Source organism: Chiloscyllium plagiosum, unplaced genomic scaffold (assembly GCF_037043375.1).
Source record: "Chiloscyllium plagiosum isolate Xiang-an unplaced genomic scaffold, Cpla_swu_hap1 HiC_scaffold_26, whole genome shotgun sequence".
Classification (NCBI taxonomy): domain Eukaryota; kingdom Metazoa; phylum Chordata; class Chondrichthyes; order Orectolobiformes; family Hemiscylliidae; genus Chiloscyllium; species Chiloscyllium plagiosum.
In genome coordinates, this window is record NW_028270164.1 from 4262514 (window position 1) to 4280376 (window position 17863).

Below are 17863 nucleotides of genomic sequence, written 5' to 3' on the forward strand. Positions count from 1 at the left end.
TACAGTACTGGTGGGGACAGATCTGTCACTGTATAACACTGCGGTACATTACTGGTGGGGACTGATCTGTCACTGTATAACACTGCGGTACAGTACTGGTGGGGACAGGTCTGTCACTGTATAACACTGGGGTACAGTACTGTGATGGATAAAGGTCTGTCGGTGTAGAACACTAGGGTACAGGAGTGGGGTGGATAAAGGTCTGTCGGTGTATAACACTGGGTACAGTACTGGGGTGGATAAAGGTCTGTCTCTGTATAACACTGGGGTACAGTACTGGGGTGGATAAAGGTCTGTTGTGTATAACACGGTACAGTACTGGGATGGATACAGGTCTGTCTCTGTATTACACTGGGGTACAGTACTGGGGTGGATACAGGTCTGTCTCTGTATAACACTGGGTACAGTACTGGGGTGGATAAAGGTCTGTCTCTGTATAACACTAGGGTACAGTACTGGGGTGGATAAAGGTCTGTCTCTGTATAACACTGGGTACAGTACTGGGTTGATACAGGTCTGTCGGTATATAACACTGGGGTACAATACTGGGGTGGATACAGGTCTGTCTCTGTATAACACTGGGTACAGTACTGGGGTGGATAAAGGTCTGTCTCTGTATAACACTAGGGTACAGTACTGGGGTGGATAAAGGTCTGTCTCTGTATAACACTGGGTACAGTACTGGGTGGATAAAGGTCTGTCACTGTATAACACTGGGTACAGTACTGGGGTAGATAAAGGTCTGTCTCTGTATAACACTGGGTACAGTACTGGGGTGGATAAAGGTCTGTCTCTGTATAACACTGGGTACAGTACTGGGGTGGATAAAGGTCTGTCACTGTATAACACTGGGTACAGTACTGGGGTGGATAAAGGTCTGTCTCTGTATAACACTGGGTACAGTACTGGGGTGGATAAAGGTCTGTCACTGTATAACACTGGGTACAGTACTGGGGTGGATAAAGGTCTGTCTATGTATAACACTGGGTACAGTACTGGGGTGGATAAAGGTCTGTCACTGTATAACACTGGGTACAGTACTGGGGTGGATAAAGGTCTGTCTCTGTACAACACTGGGTACAGTACTGGGGTGGATAAAGGTCTGTCACTGTATAACACTGGGGTACAGTACTGGGGTGGATAAAGGTCTGTCACTGTATAACACTGGGTACAGTACTGGGGTGGATAAAGGTCTGTCTATGTATAACACTGGGTACAGTACTGGGGTGGATAAAGGTCTGTCTCTGTATAACACTGGGTACAGTACTGGGGTGGATACAGGTCTGTCACTGCATAACACTGGGGTACATTACTGATGGGGACAGGTCGGTTGCTGTTTATTACTGGGGTACAGTACTGGTGGGGACAGGTCTGTCAGTGTATAACACTGGGGTACAGTATTGGTGGGGACAAGTCTGTCATTATATAACATTGGGGTATAGTGCTGGTGTTGTAATGTTATATGTTTTTCTCATTAATTTTCCTCCATTCAATGACTGCTACTGAAAGTAATGAGATCTACATATTTTAGCTTATTGCTGTTTCTGTATACTATATAGTTTGGACTTAAACATCACACAGCTCCAGGTTACAGTCCAACAAGTTTATTTGGAAGCACTAGCTTTCGGAGCACTGCTCCTTCATCAGGTGGTTGTAGAGTACCCACAACCACCTGATGATGGAGCAGCGCTCCGAAAACTAGTGCTTCCACATAAACCTGTTGGACTATAACCTGGTGCTGTGTGATTTTTAAATTTCGTACACCCCAGTCCTACTCTGGCACCTCCAAGTCATATTTTAGAGTGTTTGATTGTCTCATCCACATGTTGTAACATGCAACCCCAGTTCCTGGAGCCTCCATTGTATCTCCCACACATCATGCTGTGTCTCCCTTCCTATTATAGAATCTCTCTTGCTTATTGATGACTGTCTTTCATAATCTGAGGAAGTCATATATCTAGATTAGATTCCCTACAATGTGGAAACAGGCCATTTGGCCCATGGGCCGGGTGCTGGCAGGTGGGACTAGATTGGGTTGGGATATCTGGTTGGCATGGACAGGTTGGACTGAAGGGTCTGTTTCCATGTTGTACATCTCCATGACTCTAAGTCCACACCGACACTCTGAAGAGTAATCCACCCACACCCGTTCCCCTACCCTATATTTCCCTCTGACTAATGCACCTAACACTTTGGGCAATTTAGCGTGACCAATTCCCCTGATTTGCACATCATTGGATTCTTGCAGCTAATTGAATTGAAGCATAGCCGGTGTTGTAAGGGAGAAATTGGAGCAGCTGATATTAGATTTGATTAGATTACTTACAGAGTGGAAACAGGCCCTTCGGCCCAACAAGTCCACACCGCCCCGCCGAAGCGCAACCCACCCATACCCCTACATTTACCACTTACCTAACACTACGGGCAATTTAGCATGGCCAATTCACCTGACCTGCACATCATTGGACTGTGGGAGGAAACTGGAGCACCCGGAGGAAACCCACGCAGACACGGGGAGAATGTGCAAACTCCACACAGTCAGTCGCCTGAGGCGGGAATTGAACCCGGGTCTCTGGCGCTGTGAGGCAGCAGTGCTAACTACTGTGCCACCGTGCTGCCCATATACTACTCTGAAAGATCCCCAAAAAAGAATATGTTGACTACCTCATAATCTGAGTTGGTGATACAACCGGGTGTGGGGGGGGGGGGGGGAGGGTAAATACTGATCCAGAACACAGAAGAGAGCTTGCCTGCTCTTCAGAAATGATCCTTTTCATCTGAGGATGAGACAGCTGGTGGGACTAAACTAACATCACACCAGAAACACACCCCCTGCAACCGTACAGCACTCCCTCAGTCTTGAACACATTGTCTCAGCTGAGTTTTTGTGCCTGAGTGTCAGGTATGGCATCTCAAAGATAAGACTTCCACTAAAAAGCTGAGAGTTACACAGAACGGTCCCATTCTACCACCCTGCTCCCCACTGCCCACACCATTGTGAGAGCCAACTGAACTCATTAATCATGCTTGTCAATGTTAAGGGGAGATGATGGTCTGGTGGTATTATTATTAGTCTATTAAAGCTCTAGGAACACAGGTTCAACTCCTGCCATGGCAGATGGTGGAATTTGAATTCAATTTTTTTAAAATCTGGTATTAAGAGTTTAATGATGATAGTGAAACTATTGTTGATTATCCAAAACATCCATCTGGTTCACTAATAACCTTTCAGGAAGGAAACTGCTATCCTTATCTGACATCTGATTCCAGACCTACACCAACTTTCACTGGCCGTCTGATAACACTCTGTGGTAATAATTGCTAGAAACTCTTAACAAAGAAATAAAGCCAGACAAACCACTTGAAAAGACAACAGCAAACACAGCCCTATCAACCTAAAGGGTCCTCCTTACCAATAGCTGAGAGCTTGTGCCAACATTGGGAGAGGTCTCTCACAGATCAGTCAAGCAACAGCCTAACAGAGTTATACTCACGGAATCATACATTAGAGACAATATCCCAGACACCACCGTCACCATCCCGGGATATGTCGTGTCCCACTGGCAGGACTGAGATTGTTACTGTACAGTGGGATACAGGCAGGAGGGAGCTGCCCAGGGTCTCCTCAATGTTAACACAGTACTCCTCCACATTGAACAACACTTGGAGGATACACTGAGGGTCACAGAGATGCAGAATGTACTCTTGAGTGGAAGATTTCAAAGCCTCACACCAAGAGTGGCTCGGCAGCAATATTACTGATCGAGCTGGTCAGGTCCTAAATGAGATAGCTGTGATACTGGGTCTGCAGCAGGTAGTAGGGGAAACATACCTGACCTCATCCTCACCAATCTGCCATCTGCAGATGCATATGTCCATGGAAGTATCAGTAAGAATGACCACCACATTGTCCCTGTGGAGACAAAGTCCCACCTTCACACCGAGAATAACCTCCATCGTGTTGTGTGGCACTATACCGTACTAAATGGGACAGACTTCAAACAGATCTAGCAACTCAAGACTGGGCATCCACGATGCACTGCGGGCCATCAACAGCAGCAGAACTGTACTCCAGCACAATCTGTAACCTCATAACCCGGCATATTCCCCTACTCAACCATTACCATCAAGCCAGGGGATCAACGCTGGTTCAATGCAGAGTGCAGGAGGGCATGCCAGTACCAGCACCTGGAATACCTGAAGATGAGGTGTCAACCAGGTGAAGCCACAGGATTACTTGCAAACCAAGTGCAAGTGACAGGCAGAGCTAAGCAATCCCACAATCAACAGATCTGATTAAAGCTCTGCAATCCTGCCACATCCAGTCATGAATGGTGGAGGATGATTAAATTACTCATTGGAGGAGGAGGCTCCACAGATATCCCATCCTCAATGACAGAAGAGCCCAGCACATCAGTGCAAATATAAGGCTGAAACTTTCACAGCAATCTTCAGACAGACGTGCTGAGTGGATGATCCCTCTCAGGCTCCTCCAGTGATCCCCAGCATCACAGACACCAGTCTCCAGCCAATTCGATTCACTCCACGTGATATCAAGATACGGTGGGAGACATTGTATACTACAAAGATTACGGGGTCTCACAACAGTCCAGCAATAGTACTGAAGACTTGTACTCTAGAACTTGCCGCTCCCCTAGCCAAGCTGTTCCAATACAGTTACAACATTGGCAGCTACCCAACAATGTGGAAAATTGCCCAGGTCTGTCCTGTACACAAAAAACAGGACAAATCCAACCCAGCCAATTACTGTCCCATCAATCTACTCTCAATCATCAAACAAAGTGATGGAAGGGGTCATCAACAGTGCTGTCAAGCAGCACCTGCTCAGCAATAACCTGCTCAGTGATGCCCAGTTTGGGATCCCCCAGGGCCACTCAGCCCCTGACTTCAATACACCCATGGTTCAAACATGGACAAAAGAGCTGAATTCCAGAGGGGAGGGGAGAGGGACAGCCCTTAACATCAAGGCTGCATTTGGCCTTGCCCTAGCAAAACTGGAATCAATGGGTATCAGGAGCAGACTCTCTGGCTGAACGAGTCATTCCTGGCACATGGGAAGGTGGTTGTGGTTGTTGGAAATCAGTTATCTCAGCTCCAGGACATCTCTGCAGGAGTTCCTCAGGGTAGTGCCTTCGGCCCAACCATCTTCAGCTGCTTCATCAATGACCTCCCCACAACCATAAGGTCCCAGGTGGGGATGTTCACCAATGATTGCACAATGTTCAGCACCATTCACAACTCCTCAGATACTGGAACAGTCCATCTCCAGACGCAGCAAGATCCGAACAATATCAAGGCTTGGGCTGACAGCGGCAAGAAACATTCACACCACACAAATGCCAGTTTATGATCATCTGTAATAAGAGACAATCTAACACATGCTCATGACATTCAATGGTGTTACCATCAGTATATCGCTCATTATCAACATCCTGGGAGTTACATTGTCCAGAAACTGAACTGCATTCACCATATAAACCGATAACTTCAAGAGCATGTCAGAAGCTAGGAATATTGCAGCAAGTAACTCACCTCCTGACTCCACAGAACCCCACCTCCACAAGGTCCAAGTCAGGAGAGTGATGGAATACTCCCCACTTGCCTGGATGGGTGCAGCTCCAACAACACTCATGAAGGTCGACACCATCTAGGACAAAGCAGCCGGTTTAATTGGCATCACTATCACAAATATCCACCCTCTCCACCACCGACGCTCAGTAGCAGCAGTGTGTACTATCTACTAGATGGACTGCAGAAACTCACCAAAGATCCTTAGACAGTGCCTTCCAAACCCACAAGCATTTCCATCTAAAAGGTCAAGGGCAGCAGATACACTGAAATCTACAAGATTCCCTCCAAACCACTCACCAAATTGACTTGGAAATATATCGACATTACTTCAGCGATGCTGGGTCAAAATCCTGGAATTCCCTCCCTAATGGCTTTGTGAGTTTTTCTACAGCACATAGACTGTAGTGATTCAAGAAGGCAGCTCACCATCATCTTCTCAAAGGCAAATACAGACAGGAGATAAATGCCAGCCCATCCAGCAAAACCCACATCCCACAAAGCAGGCAGAGAAACCTTGATTTTAAGAGATTTGTCATAGAGTTATAGAAATGTACAGCATGGAGACAGACCCTTCGGTCCAACTCATCCATGCTGACCAGTTATCCTAAATTAATCAACTCCCATTTGCTAGCATTTGGTCCATATCCCTCCAAACCCTTCCTATTCATATACCCATCCAGGTGTCTTTTAGATGTTGTAATTGTACCACCCTCCACTATTCCTTCTGGCAGCTCATTCCATACACACACCACCCTCTGCGTGAAAAAGTTGCCCATAGGTCTCTTTTATATCTTTCCCCTCTCACCCTAAACCTATGCCTCTCCAGTACTAGACATTGTCTATTTACCCTATCCATGCCCCTCATGATTTTATAAACCTCTATAAGGTCACCCCTCAGCATGCGCGCTCCAGGGAAAACAGCCCCAGCCTGTTCAGCCTCTCCCTGTAGCTCAAATTGTGCAACCCTAGCAACATCCTTGTAAATCTTTACTGAACCCTTTCAAGTTTCACAACATCTTTCCGATAGGAAGGAGACCAGAATTGCACGCAATATTCCAAAAGTGGCCTAACCAATGTCCTGTACAGCCGCAACATGATCTCCCAACTCCTGTACTCAGTACTCTGACCAATAAAGGAAAACATTCCAAATGCCTTCTTCACCACATGTATGCCTCATGTATTTGTCATGATGCACCCACAGAAACCCAGAACATAGAACTCACTTTCACTTTGTACACCCCAGTCCAACACCGGCATCTCCAAATCATGTCTGTTAAACCTAGCAGAGTAATAAACTACTTTGAAACATGCCTCATGCTTTCGCAGGTAAAATGAGTCTGTTGCCGTGATATCACTGCTCTGACTAGATGGGGGAGTGTGAATTGTGTCTCCTCTGGACTGGCCAGATCAAAGATTTTTAATTGTTTTGGGCACACAGCTACAAGTTGCTTCAAAATTAATGAGTGAATTGCAGAATGTGTTGAGTGAAAGAAAAGTGAATTTTGTTGCTTACTAACCCTGAAAAAGATAGTAAAATGCGATATTAAATACTCATAAATACAAGCACAAAATTTGAAAAGGGGACACTGCCCAGTACATTCAGGAAGAGAATGCTTGGGCTGTTTATTAACTTGTTAGAGTCCTTGAGGTGTTTGGTTTAACCTGAGACCATAATTATTTTATTGATGACTTGCATCTTCAGCAGTGTTACAATTTGTCAATGTCCTCGATATCCTTGAGTCAATGGATGTTTCTCCAATTAGGAGAAAGTGAGGACTGCAGATGCTGGGGATCAGAGCTTAAAAATGTGTTGCTGGAAAAGCGCAGCAGGTCAGGCAGCATCAAAGGAGCAGGAGAATCTACATTTCAGACATGAGCCCTTCTTCAGGAATGAGGAGGTTGTGCCAAGCAGGCAAAGATAAAAGGTAGGGAGGAGGGACTTGGAGGAGGGGCGCTGGGAATGCGATAGGTGGAAGGAGGTTAAGGTGAGGGTGATAGGCTGGAGAGGGGGTGGGGGCGGAGAGGTCGGGAAGAAGATTGCAGGTCAAGAAGGCGGTGCTGTTTCTCCAATTGCCAAACACTGCCATCTGAGAGGCTGAGATGAAGTAGAGAGAGAGAGAGAAAATCTGATGGTCCTTGCTTTAACCAATCCATTCTTCTGTTTCACTCCCTGTTGCTCTGCAAAGCAGCTACTCAAATATGGCCCATCTGTGTATTCCCAAGTCAGGCTGCCTCGTCTTTCCAAGCTGGATAGTTAGAGGCAATCCATTCATGTTCTGAATGTACAACTTACTACACAAATGTAAAACAGGGGATCTGAATGTCTTGATGCCTGACAGGTTTCAATGTCTTCTGCTAAAAGTTCTATCAGTTTAATCAGTTCTGTTTATGCCACATCAGTTTCCTGAACTTGTCTCAGTCTATGATCAAATGATCACATCAGGCATTTTAGACCAATGTTTCTTCCTTTTCTAAAAAAAAACTGTTTTAGTCCATGGAACATCTTGCCTGTTAAAATCAGAAGAGGAAGTTGAAAATTGCTGGTACACATTTTACTATTATTGTGCCATTGTGCTATAGGCGTACGGAGACGGAGGTGAGTTTGCTCTTATTCTGATGAACAAGAACGCCTTTATGACCTAGGTAAAAACAAGGACTGCAGATGCTGGAAACCAGGGTCTAGATCAGAGTGGGGCTGGAAAAGCACAGGCAGCATCCGAGGAGCAGGAAAATCGACGTTTCCGGCAAAAGCCCTTCATCAGGAATACCGGGCTGCCTGATGAAGGGCTTTTGCCCGAAACGTCGGTTTCCCCGCCTTTATTACCTGTTTGCACTTCATACATAAGTGGGTAGGAGAGACTATTCCTAGATCCTGCTGACTCGGACTAACTATATCTCAAAGTCACCAGCACATCCCGCTCACCAAGGTAATTAGACTTGTCTGTTATTACACACACATTACCATATTCAGCTGGGGATCTGGAATAACGTGGGCAGTAGGGACTGGCCCTTTTCTGATCTGTCTGTCAGAGCCTTGTTGCTGACTGAGCAAACAGGCCTGTCATCCAATCAGAGTGCAGAGCCTGTGTTAAATTGGAACTCTTTGAGAGCTGTGGGGAACTGTGTGGGGAGTGAATCAGATCCACCCAGGAGTGCAATCCGTGTCTCCCAGTGCTGTTAATGCTGCCTGCGCAAACTTTGGCGAGTCCGCAGGATTGCAACACATTTTTGATTTATTTTCCCCTGACTCTCGGGACTGGTGAACCACAGCAGACTCTCCGTGGGGGGATATGGGCTGCTGCCCTTGGGGGGTGGGATTTTACTGAGTGTCTGCAGTTTAAGCACAGGCTGATTGGTGGACGGTGGGTTGGAATGAATCTGCGTTTTCTCAAGCAAATAGACTTTCTTGTAGAAAGTTGGATCAGGCTGGGGAAGGAAGTGAGTTGTTTTTAAAGGCAGTTCTAAGCCCGTTAGGAGAACGATAAGGAATCTGCGATTGCTGTACTCTGGAGGTAATTTGCACATTAATCCAACCCATAGTTTAGCCATCCTTTTATCTATTGCAAATGAAGGAAAACTTGAACATTTAAGTCTATTGTTTTGGGCACTGGTCAATTGAGTATCTCTCGGAGCTCAATTTCACAGGTACAGGGATGTGGGGTGTGTGAGGTAATCAAACAAATGTCAGGAGATGTTGTTACTGGTGCAATCCAAACCTCTCCCTGGTTACAGTGATGACTTGAGGCTTAGTGCTGTTCCGCACCCCCTCCCGGGGTTTGTAAGAATGAAGTTATTGGGCCAGTTCCAGGTCCCAACACCTCCCCACCCTCCCCTGGGTAGGCTCAGAGCCATGGGAGGAGTTGGCAGACACAGTACCAAGAATTGTAAAAAGCTGTGTATTGTCACAATATCTCGGTCCTGTTGGATTATAGATAGCAGAGAGGTCAATGGACGTTGTTGTAAGCAGGTGATGGTTGTAGGTACAGTTACGACATTTAAAATACATTTGAATATGTACATGAATAGAAAAAGTTTGGAGGGATATGGGCCAAGTGCAGGCAGGTGCCACGAGATTAGTTTGGGATTATGGTCAGCACGGACTGTTTGGGCTGAAGGTTCTGTTTCTATGCTGTATGACTCTGAGTGGTGCCCTGGCTCCAAGTCAGAATCTCGTCCGAAGTGTGATCGAGATTTACAATCATAAAGAGAAATGAGAGGAACAATGTACATTTATGTAGCTCTTTTCGCAACTTCAGGACACCCCAAGACATTTTTAAAGAGATTTTCGGAGTGCAGTCACCATTGTAACGGAAGGAAGATGGAAGCCCATTTGTGCACAGAAAACTCCTACAAAAAGCAATATGAGCATGGTCAGACTGTCGGGTAAAATAGCGATACTGATTGAGGAATATGTATGTCAGAACACGAGAACTCTCCATTTCTACTCCAAAATAGTGATGGCATGGAATCCTTTATATCTCCCTGAGGGGACAGATGGGCCTTGGCTTTAATATTTCAAGCAGCTCTCTCTATGTTCTGTGATACGGTGTGACTGGGTTGGAGCTGCTCTGGGTCTGGATGTGTCTGTGATACGGTGTGACTGGGTTGGAGCTGCTCTGGGTCTGGATGTGTCTGTGATACGGTGTGACTGGGTTGGAGCTGCTCTGGGTCTGGATGTGTCTGTGATACGGTGTGACTGGGTTGGAGCGGCTCTGGGTCTGGATGTGTCTGTGATACGGTGTGACTGGGTTGGAGCTGCTCTGGGTCTGGATGTGTCTGTGAGACGGTGTGACTGGGTTGGAGCTGCTCTGGGTCTGGATGTGTCTGTGAGACGGTGTGACTGGGTTGGAGCGGCTCTGGGTCTGGATGTGTATGTGATACGGTGTGACTGGGTTGGAGCTGCTCTGGGTCTGGATGTGTCTGTGAGACGGTGTGACTGGGTTGGAGCTGCTCTGGGTCTGGATGTGTCTGTGATACGGTGTGACTGGGTTGGAGCTGCTCTGGGTCTGGATGTGTCTGTGATACGGTGTGACTGGGTTGGAGCTGCTCTGGGTCTGGATGTGTCTGTGATACGGTGTGACTGGGTTGGAGCTGCTCTGGGTCTGGATGTGTCTGTGATACGGTGTGACTGGGTTGGAGCTGCTCTGGGTCTGGATGTGTCTGTGATACGGTGTGACTGGGTTGGAGCTGCTCTGGGTCTGGATGTGTCTGTGATACGGTGTGACTGGGTTGGAGCTGCTCTGGGTCTGGATGTGTCTGTGATACGGTGTGACTGGGTTGGAGCTGCTCTGGGTCTGGATGTGTCTGTGATACGGTGTGACTGGGTTGGAGCTGCTCTGGGTCTGGATGTTGGTGTATTCTGCAGATGGCCTACTGCTCATTATTAAACACAAAGTCAGCTGCCATGTAATAGGTTCAGAAATAAAGCCCATGCAGCCAGCAAGGAGCTAAGCTCTCCTGGCCTTCGGTTGCCAGTGAAACAATTAGCTTTCAAAATCCCCACCAGACATGACGTGTTGTCACAGAGTACAGAGACCTGCTCTGAAAGGATCAATTTATCTATGTTTAATTGGTATTCTGCTGTTTGCTGTGACTACACACAGCCATGTCTGTCCAGCAGAGTTTATCAACGAAGCTGGCTCAGATGAGGGAGCCTCCCTTTCAGGCGGAAGCTCCGTGCTTTCAGCACAGTGGTGAAGAGGGATTGCAGATAATAATGGTCATGCTAGTTTGCCAATCACTAACACTCACTGACCTTCTGGTGGAAGTCATGATCCTGACAGCAGTCAGTACTTCACTACACACCTTCTCACATCAGAAAATAATGCCCAGGAGCAGTTGCAGGCCATTCGGCCCCTCAAGCTTGCCTTGCCATTCATTACAATCATAGTGGATCTACTATCTTGACCATACAATCTCCATATCCAATACTCTCCTTGTTATCCAAAAGTCCTGAATATACATTCCACTGAGACATAGGAACAGGAGGAGGCCGTTCAACCCTACGATCCTGTTCTGCCATTCAATTGACTGGCATATTTTTTAACACCATTTACCTGCCTTGGTTTTATTGCTGGTTTTGTAGGACCTAATTCCCTTACCCAAGAAAAAAGCATCTAATCTCAGTTTGGAAATTTTAAATTGGCCCCTGGCTTTGGCAGCTTATTGAGGGAGTGAATTCCAGAATTCTGGAAGCATTTTATAATGGAGAGTTTTCTGACACCAGCCTGGAGCAGTACATCTGTAATTAGTCCCATAAAATCTTTAGTTAGAATCACCCCTTATTCTCATGCAGCACAACTGACTGTAGATTTTAATAGGGTCTGTAGTAACAGCCATAATCCGATTGAACCAAAGGGGTACTCTCTCTACAGAGAGACAACTGATGGTTTAACCTGAGGGTCTCCATTACTCAGGTAAGGGGAAAGGTTGAGAAGGAGGGTCCTTCATAGTCACCTCAGCCGGTGTAGAAATTGAACCCATACTGTTGGCATCATTCTTCATTGCAAATCAGTCATCCAGCCAACTGAGCTCTGTATTAGTGTCAGTGAATGCTGGCCTAACAGACACACCCCCATTCTATGCTTAAATAAAAAAAAGTTATTAGTTGACTCTGTTTTAGGGAAATAACAAAATCTGTGCCAGGTTTTATAGCAGGATCTGTCTAAGGAGTACAAAAGGGAACATAAAACCCAAAGGGAAGTTTGAGTTTGCAATTTTTTCAGCAGGTCTTGACACGTGGTCATTGGAGATGATAGAGCAGGGAACTGTTGCGATAGGGATTGGCAGAATGAGCAAGATCTTTGGGAAATTGTTTTGCAACTCCCATCTTGTGAAATTTCAAATAACCTTGGAGGAGAAGTTTTTCCACTTTAGCATAGAAAGCAGACTGAGACAGACTTTCAAAATCAGATAAAAATTGTGAAAAGGTTGCAAACTGTGGCAGGTAATTATCAGTTTTTATGCCTTTTTTCTGTTTCATTCCTTTTAAATTGAAACACGACTTGGTTACTGAATCTACAGTGAGTGGCCTAAAACTTTGGATCTGTGTCAAACCTTGTTTCATTACTTTCCTGTGAAGCACCTTGAATCATTTTTCTATTAAAGGTGCTATATAAATACAAGCTGTTGGTGTTGTTGTAAACTCCTACTCCATGGATCAGGTTGAGGTAAGGGGAGAGAGCTGTCACTTTATGTTTAATCAAAGGTGAAAAGCCTGTAGGGCGGACTCCTAACCTCAATCTGTTCTCCCTCCTCCTTATAACCATTTCCCTGAACCTTCCGAGAGTGTGGTGCTGGAAAACTTATTCTGACCCATTTACTGAGCTGTTCTACTGTTTACTCACTTGTGAATGCATTCACCCACACAGAGACACATTCATACACACAGATGTACTGACACTACACACTTACACACACACACAGATGTACACATATTCACATACACAGACACACCCTCAAACACAGACATATTGACAGAATTCTGCAGACATACACACTCACAGACGTACACATATTTTCTCTCTCTCTCTCTCTCTCTCTTTCTCTCCCCCTCTCACACACACACACCCCTCCGGCACACAGACACAACATAGAATGTTTCCAAGCAAGTGGGGGAGAAGCAGAGTTGATAAGGACTCTTTCAAATGAGAAACAGAGAGGGAGCCAACAAAGTGGGGAAGGAGAAGTTCAGAGAGTGAGAACGAAAAGAGTGGAAGAGAGAGTGAGATAAAGAGAAGAAATAAACCAGAGATAGCCCAACTCATTTTTGATGCACTGCCATGTATTGATCACAAAGCTGATTAATGATTTTCCATTCACATGTACAGGGCTGGGGAGGGAAACTGTCTTTCACACAAGCTTCCTGAGTCAACATAAATTACACTTTAATTTAAATTTTGTAAATGTAATTTGAACATTCAAATTTTATTGAAGTGCGCCTGAAAGGCTGTTACCTTTAATTTGAATCAATTTGGTTTAATTTGTTTCAAATGATTTTAAAAGTGTACAGTGTGACAGGTTTGGCAGGCTGCTTTCAGGGTGTGTTGGCACTGTCCCGATCACGTGGAAAGCTAGGTTGCTCCTGCATACAGTGAGAGTCAGCATCAGGTTTTGCTCTGTGACACTGAGATTATACTGGAAGTATTATAACCATCCGATTATTTCACAATGGGTCAGTCGGTGGGTGTTGGTCCATTGGATGAAGATCTGTGGACAACATTGAAAGTTTTCATTAATGTAATTCTGCTCCTTATACTTATCTAGCTTCCCCTTAAATATCTTCCACTCAATGCCTGGTTATAGTCCAACAAGTTTATTTGGATGCACAAGCTTTCAGAGCGCTGTTACCTGATGCAGCTAGTACTTCTAAATAAACCTGTTGGACTATAACCTGGCATTGTGTGATTCATAACTTTTCCATCCCAGTCCAACATCGGCACCTCCTCATCTGAAATATCTCTGTCATATGCATTGCACCCTATCCACACATAAAGTCAAAACAAATAGTGGCAGGTTAGGCTATTCATCCCCTTGAACTTGTTGTGTTATTCATTAAGGTCATGTTATTCTGGTTCTGACCTCGACTCCACTTTCCTGTCTGCCTCCCGTAACCCTTGACTCACTTGCTGATCAAAAATCTATCTAACTCAGCGTTAAATAAATTCACTGGCCCGGCTCCCATTGCTCTCTGGTGAAAAGAATTCCAAAGGTTAATGATCCTTTGAGAGAGAGAGCGAGAGAGCAAATTTCGCCTTCTCTCAGCCTCAGAATCACAGAAAAGGTTCAGCATAAGTGCGGCCAATCAGCCCATCGTGCCTGTGCTGGCTGAATAAACTAGCTGTCTATTCTTTCCAGCCCCTGCTCTGTAGCCTTGCAGGTTCCAGTGCCCAAGGGACAGATCCAGGTTCCTTTTCAATGAGGTAAGGATTCTGCTTCAACCCCCAAACTGGCCAGTGAATTCCATCATGTGTAAAATGTCCCTCTGTGTAAAATGTCTTTTCTCATGTTCTCTCTAACCTAGTCATTTTAAATGTGTGCCCTGGCAAAGGGGAAGCAGCTGTTCACTGTCCATACTGTCCAAGCTCCTTGTTATTGTGTTACACCTCAATTTGTCACGCCTTGGTCTCCCCTGTCCTCAGGAACACAACCCTAGTCTATCCAATCTCTCCTTAAAGCTGCAATGTTCTAGCCCTTGCAATTTTCTTTTGAATCTGTACACTCTTGAGGACAATTACATCCTTCCTGAGATGTGGTGACCTAGACTGCACACAAAACCTCTAGCTGTGGCCTAACCAGCATTACACCCTGCAATTCAATACCTCGCCAAATGAAGAAAAGTATCCCGCATGCCTCCTTTACCACCTGATCTACCCTTAAGTGTGGCAGTGGGGTGGTGGGGGGGGAGAGGTGTTAGCTGATGGCCTAGTGGTATTATCGCTGAACTGTTAATCCAGAGACCCAGGGAATGTTCTGGGGAACGAGTTCAAGTCCCACCATTGCAAATAGTAGAATTTAAATTCAATAAAATCTGGAATTAAGAGTATAATCATACCATTGAGGAGAAAGTGAGGTCTGCAGATGCTGGAGATCAAAGTTGAAACTTTATTGCTGGAACAGCACAGCAGGTCAGGCAGCATCCAGGGAACAGGAGATTCGACGTTTCGGGCACAGGCCCTTCCTCAGGAATCATACCATCCCAATAGTGTGGTTAAAGTCCACACCGAACCTCCAAAAAGCATCCCACCTAGATCCAACCCCTACCATATTCCTTAACCCCACATTTACCATGGCTAACTCACCTGGCCTACCCTGATCACTACCAACAATTCCAGCATAGCCAATCCACCTAACCTGTACATCTTTGTGACTGTGGGAGGAAACCAGAGCACCCGGAGGAAACCCACACAGACAGTTGCCTGATGCTAGAATGGCCTGAAGAAGGGCCTGTGCCCGAAACGTCGAATCTCCTGTTCCCTGGATGCTGCCTGACCTGCTGTGCTGTTCCAGCAATAAAGTTTCAACTTTGATCTCCAGCATCTGCAGACCTCACTTTCTCCCTGATGCTGGAATGGAACTTGGATTCCCAGTGCTGTGAGACAGTAGTGCTAACCACTGAGCTTGCACATTCTCCCCGTGTCTGCGCGTGTTTCCTCCGGGTGCTCCAGTTTCCTTTCAGAATCCAAAGATGTGCAGGTCAGGTGGATTGGCCATGCTATGTTATCCAAAGGGTTCAGGTGCATTAGTCAGGGGTAAATATCGGATAATGAGGTAGGGGAATGGGACTGGTTGGGTTATTCTTCGGAGGGTCAGTGTGTATTTGTTGGGCTGAATGGCCTGTTTCCACACTGTAGGGATTCAATGTTTCTATCACTCTATGAAAATACTAATGATGGTCACAAATCTATTGCTGATTTGTGAAAAACCCATCTGGTTCAATAATGTCCTTTAGGGAAGAAAAGTTACCTGGTCTGGCCTACATGTGACTCCAGGCCCACATCAATTGACTGACTCTTAACTGCCCCCTGGGTAATTAGGGATGGGCATTAAATGTTGGCCTTGCCAGTAATGCCCTCATCCTGTGAATGAATAAAGAACCTGCACCCCAAGGTCTTTCACCTCCTCTATCCCTCTCAGTAGTTTCTTGTTTATTGTGTACTCCTTTGCTTTGCTTCCCTCCCCACAGTGTCACCTCGCATTTCTCCAGATTGAATTCCATTGCTTTCTCAACCATAGCATTGACATCTTCCTGCTGCCATCTTCTTCACTATCAATGACCTGCCTCATTTTGTATTTTTTACAAAATTCCCATTCATGCTTCCTATATTTAAGTTTAAATCACTATAGTATATGACAAACAGGAAGGAAGCTAAGTCCTGTGGAACACCATTGGAAACTGCGTTCATTCACACAAACATCCATGAACCATAACCCCCTGTTTCCTGTCACTGAGTCAATTCTGAACCCAGCTCATTACATTACTAAGTGTACCATTGGCTTTTTTATTCTCAGCAGTCTGCCATGTGGTACCTTGTTAAATAAGAACATCAGAACCAGGAACAAGAGGAGGCCATTCAGCCCCTCAAATCTGACCTGCCATTCAAATGATCTTGGAGGAGAAAGTGAGGTCTGCAGATGCTGGAGATCAGAGCTGGAAATGTGTTGCTGGAAAAGCGCAGCAGGTCAGGCAGCATCCAGGGAACAGGAGAATCGACGTTTCGGGCATAAGCCCTTCTGGTTAAGGTGAGGAAAAAGTGGTTTAGAGGATTTTGAGAAATAATTTTTTCACCCAGAGGTTGGTAGAAATATGGAATGAGCTGCCTGAGAGGGAGGTTGAAGCACGTAATCTCGCAACATTTGAGAAACATCTTAATGAGCACTTAAAATGCCAGTAGGTTATGGTTCAAGTGCAAGTAAATGGGTTTAATGTGGTTTAGTGTTTGTTGGCTGGCATAGACATGGTGGGCCGAAGGGCCTGTCTCAATTCTGAAAGAGTGTATGATTCTCTTTGACTCTATAACTATGACCTCATATTCTAGATTGCTCCATATAACAAAACATCCCCCATGTCTACATTGTCAATCCCCCTTTAACATCTCATATCCCTCAATTAGATCTCCTCTTTTTTCTTTCTAAGTTCCAGCAAATAAAGGCCCAAACGGTTTGATCTCTCTTCATGAGACAAACCCCCCATCTCTGGAATTAATCAAGTGAACCTTCTCTGAACTGTCTCCAATGTAATTACATCCACCCTCAAGAAAGGAACGAAATGCGGTCTCATTAGAACATTATACAGTTGCAAAAACACATCCTTTTATACTCTATTCTTTTAGCAATAAATGCCAACATTTCATTTGTCTTCCTTACTACCTGCTGTACCTGAACATTAAAGCGGCTCTTGGATAGGCACATGGAAGTTAGTACAATTAAGTCAGTGTAGGTTAGTTTGATCTTAGAGTAGGATAAAAGGCCAGCACAACATCGGGGGCTGAAGGACCTGTACTGTGCTATGTTCCATTAGATTTCTGTGATTAATTCACCAGGACAAATGGATCCTTCTGCACTGAAGCACTCTGAAGTTTCTCTCCATTTCGATAAGAAGTTGTCTTTCTATTCCAAAATGGATAACCTCACACTTATACACGTTAAATTCCATTTAAACAAATTTTAAACTATGCAACTGACCTATCCAGATCCATTCATACGTTTCTTGTTTCTTCTTTGCAACTTACTTTTCTAATTATTTTAGTGTCATCTACAAATTTGGCTTTAG

The 17863-nt window shown here is 45.3% G+C and overlaps 1 protein-coding gene across 1 annotated transcript in view; it reads left to right on the plus strand.

Annotated features, from left to right (window-relative positions):
- Positions 1-8965: 8965 nt before the first annotated feature.
- Positions 8966-17863, plus strand: part of LOC122563030 (monocarboxylate transporter 1-like) — a 74349-nt gene continuing 65451 nt past the window's right edge. Inside the window, exon 1 of the mRNA XM_043716351.2 lies at positions 8966-9104. The gene's annotated coding sequence lies outside the window, so the exon portion shown is untranslated. The remainder of the gene's footprint in view (positions 9105-17863) is intronic.